The 10908-nt window shown below is 45.8% G+C and overlaps 1 long non-coding RNA gene across 1 annotated transcript; it reads left to right on the top strand.

Moving 5' to 3' along the window:
- The first annotated feature begins 7872 nt into the window (after nucleotides 1-7872).
- On the top strand, nucleotides 7873-10098 carry LOC131383678 (uncharacterized). Its single transcript, XR_009213875.1, has 3 exons — nucleotides 7873-8023; nucleotides 8900-8985; nucleotides 9611-10098. It is a non-coding gene; the product is annotated as an uncharacterized LOC131383678 (long non-coding RNA).
- Nucleotides 10099-10908: the final 810 nt, after the last annotated feature.

Below are 10908 nucleotides of genomic sequence, written 5' to 3'. Positions count from 1 at the left end.
ATTAGTCTGTGAAGTTGGTTGTTTTTGAGCTTGAATAAAGATTTCCTAGTCTACACCAGACTTACAGAATCAGAATTTTTAGGGATAGGGTCAGTCTTCTATACTATAGCCCTCCCTCCCTACACACACACACACACACACACACACACACACACACACACACACTCACACACAGCAAAGAGCACAGTTTTCGTCTCTGCTATTTACTGGATGCCCTTAAGCTGTGTAATCATCTGGAACCCTCAATTTCTTTGTATGTTAAATGGAAAGAAGAGGACCCAGAAAAACACTTGTCTCAAAGGGTTTGTAGTGATGGGGTGGTAGGAAGCGTGTGATAGGCCCAGCCCTGCTAGTAGAGGATAAAGAGGCCCTGGACATAATCAAAAAGAACTTGGGAATCATTTCCACTGGGGTTCAAACCCACCACCACCATTTATTGACTGCGATGTTTAGAAGATCCTTCACCCTCTTCGGCCCCAATAGTACCTACCTCCTACGGGTTTTGTGAACATAATCCATTCTCGGTGTTCAGCCCATGATAGATACTAAAATAGTAGATGTCATTGAAAATGTTTGCCCCCTTCTTCCAAGGAAAAGCATGGGAACCCAGTGGGACTCACTGGGGATGGATGCACCTTTCCCCCTAATTTCTTCAAGCTAAGCTACAAATGGTGTGTTCTATACACTTCAGGTATTAAGGCAACAGTCATACTCCAAGGTGGCTCCAGGGTCATCCTATTTTGTCCCCAGCTTTGCCGACTGAAAGGGAGACAAGGAGAGAATGACAGAAAAATCACAGCACTAGGTCGGTAACCAGGTAAACTGCTAAGATCCTGTCAAGTTTTATAATACTGGAATTCAAGAGCTGAAGCAGTTGTAGATTGTCACATGCCTCAGAGTAGCCTGAACCTCAGGGCTACAAAGAGTGGGCCGGGAGGACATTTGTCCCAAGGTTCAGGTTCACAGTCCACTTTATCCTTGAGATACTCTCCCCAGATAGGGTTACATAATCAGTTGCAGAGATTCTGGAAGAGGATGTGATTCATCACAGGGCTCAAACCTGGGTCCCCTTTGCTGAGCAGGCACCTAGGACCCACAAGGAAATGAATATACAATCACGGCTGCATAAGGCTGTTTCAGGCCGCATATATGATGGTGGTCCCATAGGATGATAATGGACCTGCCCTATACAGGGTTTTTTTGTTTGTTTTTTACCTTTTACACTGTATTTTTACTATACCTTTTCTATGTTTAGATACACAAATGCCATTGTGTTACAGTTGCCTACAGTATTCAGGAATGTAACCTGCTGTACAGGTTTGTAGCCTAGAAGCAATAGGCTACAGCTTAGAGCCTAAGGTGTGTAGTAGGCTATACCGGCTAGGTTTGTGTAAGTACACACTATGATGTTCGCCAACGAAACGGCCGAAGGACACATTTCGCAGGATGTATCCCAGTCATTAAGCGACACATGACTGTATACCTATTTTTCCTAAATCTTGTAATAATCTTGTGTCACATGCATTGAGCTTACGTTTGTTAAAAAGCATCAAGCTTTCAACACCAATACTTTGCACTTAGTGTAATCTATTTGTACTTGTTCCTGGCATTTTTCTTTTCATTATTTTTTCATTATTGAAGGAGCTTCACGAACTGGGTGTGGCCAGGCCTCTGGGGAGGCCCAGGACAGCTCCACCCAGAGCCTCTGGTCCTGGGAACGGACCCAGCCCGCCTGTGGAAGTCCCCGATCTCCTGCCGAACAGAGGGGAGCACGGGGCCTGTGCACCTGACGGCGGACACCCTCGCCAGGACTCGCCCCACAAAAGACGCCGGAAAGTGCCGCGGGAGAAGGGGGCTGCAGCCGGCGGGATGGGAAACGCGGCTGCCCAAGAGCCCCGGGCCGGCCGCGCCGCCCTTGTCCCCGGAGTGAACTCTCCCTCTGTGCGCGCAGCTGATGGCGGGGCGCGCGGCCGCGGCCCCTCTTCTCCCTCCCTTTAAAGAGAAGGGCGCGATTGTGTGGATTTCACAGTCTGAGCACAGCTGAAAGGGAGAGAATTAAGTCTCCCTCACGGCTCTTTTCAAGGAGGCCGAGGCTGCGATTCGCCTTCATTCAGAATATATGAAGCCTTTGTGCGGCGGGGCCGGGCAGGCGCGGCGGCCCCGCTCCCCGGCTGACACTCTTTACAGTGGAAACGTACAGTAATTAACGCGGGTTCCGCTCCCGCCCGCGCCCCGAGTTGAAGGGGCCGCCGCCTCCGTGCGCCTGGGAACCAGCGCCCGCCCGAGGCCGCATTTGTGCACCTGAGAACGCGGCGGCGCATTTGTATCCGTGCCCTCGCCGCCCGAGACCCATCCATTTTGGCGCGGAGCTGCCGGGCTGTCAGGGTGCGCCGCGGCCCCCGCAAGTGTTGCTAATCAAAGCTCAGCCCGCTCCTCCGCCCCGCGAGCTCGCGGCGGGGGGCGCTGCCTGGGCGGGGGGAGGGAGCCCGGGGCCGGCCGAGGTGACCCGGTTGAGGCTTCGCCATCTCTGATTGCGGGGAGTGTGTGATTCGGAAGGGGGCAGGAGGGGTGTAGACAAAATACTTCAGCCTTCCTCCATGGGAATTGTTACCATGAGACTGAAATTTAATTTATTTTTATTTTTATGTTTTTGGTTTAAAAGAGATGAAATCTGGCCCGTGTAGCTGGGGCCTGCCGATATTTTGGCTGTGCTTAGTTTTCAAGCTCTTTTTTTTTTTTTTTTTTTTTTTGTCACTCTAGGTCGGATGATTCATGCTGGTAAGCATGTTGTATCATTTATGCAGTAATGCAGCCGAATAACTCCCTCCCCTTCAAGCATGTTCCTTAAAGAGCCAGAAGAATTTGTTCCTGTAGACTCAAACCTATGTTCTTAATAAAGCCTGATTGAAGAAATAGAGCTCTGGAAAAAAAAAAGAGAAAGGTGGGGGTGTGGGGGGCAACTTGACAGCTTGCTGATGAAACGCCAACACGGCCCTTGTCCTCTCCTTCTGTCTCTCCTGGTGGTGTTACAATGTGGGGCTTAACACAAAGTTTTGCATACAAAGTTAATTTTTAAAAACCATCCTTCTCTCAGGGTCTGCACTAAAGGGATGCCAATGTTCTTATTTTGCGCTCTGTAAGAAGGAAGGCAATTTATTAAACTGGTAATTACTGAACTCAGTGCCCCTGGTTCAGTGTCAGGTTGAGCAAGGCATCCACTCTGGGCTGTTGAGGGTTTCAGAGTGGGAATCAGAGAGGTGGGTCACCTTATCACCCTGCAGCGAGCCTCTGGAAGCAGGTACTTCCATCTCTGGGCAGATCTCCACTTTCTTTGAGCAAGGTGGGAGCTAGTGACAAGCCCCCAAGGCTGACATGGCAGGCAGCTGCTGGACAAGATTCCTATTAAGGCGACAAAGTGCGGTGTTCAAGCCCAAAGGCTCTGTCTGGGTTCAAGTGCTGCTGCGACCACTAACTTCTATGTGGCATTAGACACAGGTATCCCACTTACTGTGTTTCGGTTTTCTCCTCTGTAAACTAGGGATAATGATACCTACCACTCAGGTTGTAATGGCCATCAAATGATGGAATACATGTGACCTATTGATTAGTTCACTATTTCTAACAATAACTGCAATTTATTGAACACTCAGTGTGTTAAATGCTTTACATAGATATCTTTCCATCATCCCAATAACTGTACCAATGAATATTATTATCCCTACTTCACAGATAAGGAAACTGAGGCTCAGAGAGAAACAAACAGGTGAAGAAACTTGCTCTGTTGCAGATTCTAAGGGCCAAGATGCAGTTTCAAGTCTTCCTGGGAGCTGAGAACAAGGGAGCAATGTGGCCAACAGTAAGATAAGAGGTGAAGGTTAAGATTAAGACTCTCAGCAGGTTGAGAAGCAAGGAACTTTTAACCCCTTTAAAAGGGGCCTCCAAGGTGGTGGTGCACAGCAGAATGGTTAAGAGACTGATCTCCAACATAAGAATAGGCCTGGGTTCAAATCTCATCTCCACTACCTACTGGTTGGGTGACCTTGAGCAAATTCCTCAACCTCACAGGAGCCTCAGACTCCTCATCTGTTAAATGGGCACATTAGTCTTTGCCCCATGGAGTTGTCGTGGAGATTAAAGTGGAAAATGTACGTCTCATTAGCTATTGTTACGTGAACACATAGTCTCCCCACTTTGATTTGAAAGGTGCCAATGTTGGCCCACTGGTAATAAATTCTTTCCCACAGATTAGGTGTTTTAAATTCCACCACTAGAGGATTATTGTCTAGAATGTTACATTTTACAGATCAGTTTCACATCCCACCTCATTTAATTCTCCCTCTGAGGCTGGAAATCTAGTTACTGGCTGAGCAGGAAGTAGCTCCCCTCTTGTCCCAATTCTCCCCCCTCTTTTTCTCCAGAAGTCTTCTCTGAGCACTTGTCCTGACTAGACCATCTGATAATACTGGCATGGCACTCTAAACTTGCCCTCCCTAGCACCTAACACCCCTCCGACTATGTGCTCCACTCCTGTCTTCCATGTCTGATTAGGGAGCCAGGAAGACAAGGACTATATCTACCCCATTCCTGTCTACAGGAAGCCCAGGACTCAGCAAGGAGCACCTCTAGTGCCCAGAGGGCCACCTTGAACTCCATTTCCCACTTAAAGGGACCAGCACTCATTTGGAGAAATGGTCGATCCCTTGTCTGGGGCAGGAAATATACAAGGTAGGCCTAGATCATCTTTTACCAGAAAGCAAAGGGGCTTTCAAAGATTATTGATGTTATCTTAAAAAGATGGGAGCCAACTTGGAAAAGCTTGTGTTGGACAAAGAGGGGGCCATTTACTCATCAACAAGAAAATGACTGGAATGGATCGAAACACATAAAATATGTTTAAACCCATGAGCCCATTGTCCTTTGGAGAAGGCTATAGAACCAACTCATCCTTTTGAGAAATGATAGCTGAACAGAAAGGATCAACACTCCTCCTCTCTTTCACACACTGACTATCCCTCAGGGCAACCAAATAGTTGATGGAGAGAAGTTTTTCTTTATAGACCTATCAGGGCTAATAAAGGAGTAGAGAATGATAGAATAGGATGTTGCTATTTCACAACCCCTAATGAAGAAATGCATCTAGGAATCGATCATCAACAGCTTTAAACAATCAAAAGACAACCAGCTATTAAGTGCCCTGTGATGGAAGAGCAAAATGCCATCCATAAAATCATGTTTCCAAAACCTTCATCTGATCAAGCTTCTAGATCTGACAATTTAGGAGAATTACAGGTGACAGAGGAAAATGCTAAATTATTTCTCAGGGATGCAGATTCCAGGAAAACATATAGGCAAAAGTCTTAGTTTTATCAACACATATATTGCGAGAAAAAAAGGAGAGGGGGAAGGAAACCCAACACATTAAAAGAAACTTTAAGAGACACCAACAGATCCTAATGGACTTTCTTTCCGTACTAATTTCAATAATATGTAATTTTTTTTAAATTATAAGACAGACAAGGAAATTGAAATACTGCCTGCATGTTTAATGATATTAAGGAATTATTGCTATTTTTTTGATGGGATAATGATAGTATGCTTACTTTTTTAAAATATTTTTTTATTTTTTAGAGATGAATGCTAAAATGTTTATGAATTAAATCATATAACTTCTGAGATTTGCTTCAAAATGATCCTGGAAGAGAGAAGTGGGTGAGAGTGGTTTAGATGTAACAAGGTTAGACATAAATTGATCACTGGCAAAATGGGGTGATGGTAAATAGGAGTTTTTAATGCAATTCTCTCTCCTTTGTATATGTTTGAAATTTTCCATAATAAAAAATGAAGGAAAACAAACTTTCTAAGTATCAGTTTCTGTTCATTAGAAGAGACATTTGGGAGTCAGCAAACGCTTATAAAAGGGGAGGCTCATACATTCCATGTAACTTATGGCTGATTTCACATAAATAAAGAACGTGTTCATTTGTGTTTGTGAGTTTCCTTGCGCTGTTTCCTCTGCTGGAATGTGAGCTCCACAGTGGTAGCATCTGTGTTTTGCTGTTCCATGTATCTGGCGCTGAGTAAGTGATCTGTAGATACCGAATGAATGAATCAATGCCTCTCAGGTGGAAGGCCAGGGCTAATGTTTCCATTTTACAGATGAGAACGCCGAGGCAGAGGGAGCTGATACTCTTGCCTGGAGTCAGATAGCTGGTTCATAGTGGGACTGGGACTCAAAGCTAGTGTCTCTGGTGCTCCGCATTTAGAGTCTTTTACTCGGGGCATTGTAAGCTGGTGCGGGAAGCTAAGACTGGGCTTAAAGATCCTGGCATTTATAAGCACATACTCGCCGTTTACTGGCTGTCCTCTGTGACAAATGGAAATGATAGTGACAGTTCACATTTCTTGAGGTTGGCGTTTTACCACAATTCACTTCTTTCATGCTTACAAGCAACCCCATGAGATGGGTTCTGCTATTACCCCAGGAGACTGAGACACAGAGGATACACGTGCTCTGGCTGGGCCCAGTGGCTCACACCTGTAATCCCAACACTTTGGGAGGCTGAGACAGGAGGATTGCTTGAGCCCAGAACTTCAAGACCAGCCTGGGCAACATAGGGAGACCCTGTCTCTACAAAAAATACAAAAATTATTAATAGCTGAGTGTAGTGGTGTGCACCTATGGTCCCAGCTACTTGGGAGGGTGAGGTGGGGGGAACGCTTGAGCCTGGATGGTCGAGGCTGCAGTAAGCTGCCACGGCACTCCAGCATGGGTTTAGAGCAAGAACCCATCTCAAGAAAAAAACAAAAAACCAAAAACAAACAAACAAACAAACAAACAAACAAAAACCATGCTTTGACCCTACAGCTCAAACCCTTAGTCTCTTCGTTAGATCCTTACCCCGCTGTATAAAAACCTTTGAAAAATAAAACTGTACTGTAACATTCAACTAGGGGCTGGTGCTTCTCTTGAAGGAGCATGGCATGCTAGTCTAAAGTGTGGCCTCAGAGGACAGGCACATGCAAAGTCCATCTGACAGGAGCCATCGGTTAGTGGGTACTTCAGAACAACACTGCTCTCAACTCTCTCATTCTCCTAGTACAGGGAGTCAGAAATCCGGCAGTAAACCCCTACCCAGCCACACACTCCCTACAGTGTTCTAGACAGGCCCCTTTCCCTATCTTGGCCTCAGTTTCTCCATTAAAACCAAGAGAGTTGGACTAGACAGATGTCCCCAAAGGACACCGCATGCTCTGACATCCTTTCATTCAAACTGAAATTCTGTGATCCCACCAAGGAAGCCATTGGTGTGTCTGCGATGTCTCCACATCAAGCAGTTGGAGGCTCATTTTTAAGCCCTCATAGATGTCTCTTACAAATTATCCAGGGTCATGGATTAGTTTAAATACAAAAGCTTAATTTCCTCTGCTTGGCTACTGTTATAAGCAATGATCAAAAGGAGTCAAGGCACAAACACAGTTGGCTGGAGAGAGAATGCCGGGGATGCACTGGGGGCTCTTCCCTCCCTGCACCCCTCCGGGTTTGGAAATCTTTGGGGCCTGTAATTCACTGCAGCACTGAGCAGTGCTGAGATGAATCATAACATTTTGAGCCCTCAAAGAAAGGGAGAAGAAAGGGGACAGAGGCCAGGGAGAGGGAAGGCTCAGTGTTTTCTCAGTTAAATACATGTTTTCATTGCAGTGTGATGGGCTGAGAGCAATGAATGGCCATGATTTAGTTATCTTTTGGATGGATGATTTTAAATGCTTGTTGGAAACGGCTTTCATGAGACTGATTCTTAAAGCCGAGGCACAGAGTGGAAGTCTTTGGTAAGGGAGTGCTGCTGGTCTTTCAGAGGTTGTAAAAGCTCGGGGCTTTGAGATTCCTGGTGCATGCTTTCTGTTTCTATGTTTTCAACTGGCACATGTTCACTTCCACCCCGTAATCCTTCAGGCTGTCATCAGACACCTTGTTGGAAGCAAAGAGAAGAGAGCAGAGGAGGGAGGGAAGATGTGACGAAAAAAGGTATGACTGTAGAATTATTCTAGTCCATGCAGTGTTTATGTGGGGCCTGCTGTGGTTTGAATGTTTGTGTCTTCTCCAGAACTCAGGTTAGCTTAATCCCCAATGCAACACCTTCTGGAAGTGATTAGACTATGAGGGCTCTATCCTCATAGATGGGATCAGTGCCCTTATACAAGGGCCAAGGGAGTGAGTTTAGCCCCTGTTTGCTCTTCTGTCCTTCTGCCATGTGAGGACTCAGTGTTCCTGCCCTCCAGAGGCTGCAGCATCAAGGCACCATCTCAGAACCAGACAACAGCCCTCACCAGACACTGAACCTGGCCGGCCCCTTGATCTTGGACTCCTCAGCCTCCAGAACTAGGAGAAATCAATTTCCATTGTTTATAAATTACCCAGTATTTGATATTTTGTTATAGCAGCACAAGTAGAATAAGACAGGACTTATATGTGCCTAATACTGTGGTGGGCACTGGGGGACAGGAAAGGAGATTAATGAAGGATGACCAGTGCTCGATGAATTATTAAACCCAACACTCTGCCCGGCTGTTCTTGGGAAAAATGAGTCAGATTTGGAAATCTTGCTCAGTCATACCTGCTTGCCTCGAAATTCAGTAGTTTAGCCTTTTCTCCCGTGTTATCCCAAAAGGCACCAGAGAAAACAGCTACTTTAATCTTCGGTCGGTGCCCCAGTCCCTGCCTGCAGTAAGACCCCATGAGGCCATCACTCCTGCTTGAAGACTCTTAAAGGCTACTCAACATCCAGGGATCGGGACCAGAATCTTTCACACACGGCAGCGAATTCCCCATGTAAAAGGCCTTTCTTTAGGCCAGGCATCATGACTAGTACCCGATACAATTTATCTCATTGTATTTTCACAGCAACTGTCTAAGTGCTGTTAGGATCCACCTGATGCATATGGAGAAATCAGGTTCCAGAGAGGTCAAGCAGTTTGCCCAAGGACAAGGTAGGTACAGCAAGGATTTCAACCCAAGAGCACTGACCTAGAGCCAATACCCTTGAACACTGGGCAATACCACCCTAGTTCATCTTTCCTGATGTTCCTAATAAGCCAATCCAATCACCTGCACAGTTTGATAATATTCTATTCCATTTGTCTCTGTTCTCCTTCCCCACCTCCACCTGGAAAGGGATGTTTGTCCTTCAAGAAATAGTTGGAAGTTCACCACCCCCACCAACCCTGAAAACTCAGGTTCTCCTTCTCCCAACTCCCACAGCTCTGACGCTTCCCTTGGTGACTGTACTACACTCCTCTGGGAGGTACTGTGTAATACCATGGCTCTTTCCCCAACAAACTGGAAGCTTTTTTAGTGTAAGACTCCAAGAAGTTTGCATAGTTTATAGGAGAAGATAGACATACATCGTCAAATAAACATAAACTTGTTTTTTGAGACAGGGTCTTGGTCTGTTGCCCAGGCTGCAGTGCAGTGGCACAATCACTGCCCACTGTAGCCTTGACCTCCTAGAATCAAGTGACCCTCCTGCCTCAGCCTCCTAGGTAGCTAGAACTACAGACACGTGCCACCACACCCAGCTAATTTTTAATTCTATTTATTTATTTATTTTTACAGACGAAATCTCACTATGTTGCCCAGGCTTGTCTTGAAATTCTGGGCTCAAATGATCCTCTTGCCTCAGCCTCCCAAGATGTTGGGATTACAAGCATTACTGCTGCACCCGACCTCCTTTTTTTTTTAACTGGAAATCAGGAACTAAGACTTTTGCATACCAATGGTCATGGCAGCACTCTTCACAAAAACCAAAAGGTAGAAACAACCCAAGTGTCCATCAATGGTTGAAGACTGGATAAATGAAATGTGGTATATACATACAATGAAATATTATGCAGCCACCAAAAGAAAGAAACTTCTGATACATGCTACGGTATGAATGAACCTGAAAATATTATGCTCAGTGAAATAAGTCAGACATGAAAGCATGAACACTATATGATTCCACTTATATGAGGCACCCAGAGTCGTGAAATTTATACAGACAGAAGGTAGAAGGATGGTTGCCTGGGTCAGCAGTGAGGGGGATGGGGAGTTAGGATTTAACAGGTACACTTTGGGATGATGAAAATGTTCTAGAGATGGAGCATGTTGATGGTTGCAGAGCACTGCAAATGGGAGGGAGGTGGGAGGGAGAGGGAGGGAGGGAAGAAGGAAGGAAGGAAGGAAGGAAGGAAGGAAGGAAGGAAGGAAGGAAGGAAGTGCTCATGAGGAAAAGAAGAACTGAGATATATGAGAAAGACTAATAATAAATAACTTTCTTTTCTTTGTCTTTAATTTTAGATTCGGGGGCGCATGTGCAGATTTATTATGTGGGTATATTGCATGGTGCTAAGGTTTGGGCCTCTAATGATCCCGTAGCCCAAGCAGTGAACACTGCACTCAATAGATAGTTTTTCAACCTTTTCCCTCTCCCTCCCTCTCACTTTTGGAGTCCCCAGTCTTCATTGTTCCCCTCTTTGTGTCCAGGTGCACCCAATGCTTAGCTCTCACTTGTAAGTAGAACATGCGGTATTTGGTTTTCTAACTCTCTTCCCTATACCATTCCCCTCAATTTTAATATAGTGGAACTGAAAAAAAAATTGCAAAAGAGCAACTGACAGCCCCAAGTGTGTTGGAGGGTATTCCTGCCTTATCTGATCTGACTGCTCTCCTGGAGGGGTGGTGGTGGGGTGGTTATGAATTAACTGGGCACATATAAAGCCAATGATACCAGAAAAGTTGCAATTGCAGCAAACACCTCCCACCACGTACCTGCCAGGACTAACTTCAAAGGGCTGCATATTGGGAGGCCAAAGTGGGCGGATCACGAGGTCAGGAGATCGAGACCATCCTGGCTAACACAGTGAAACCCCGTC

The sequence above is a fragment of the Hylobates moloch genome, unplaced genomic scaffold (assembly GCF_009828535.3).
Source record: "Hylobates moloch isolate HMO894 unplaced genomic scaffold, HMol_V3 SCAFFOLD_6, whole genome shotgun sequence".
NCBI classification, from domain to species: Eukaryota; Metazoa; Chordata; class Mammalia; order Primates; family Hylobatidae; genus Hylobates; species Hylobates moloch.
The sequence above is the reverse complement of the archived record's forward strand: the minus strand, read 5'-3'. Positions and strand labels throughout refer to the sequence as shown.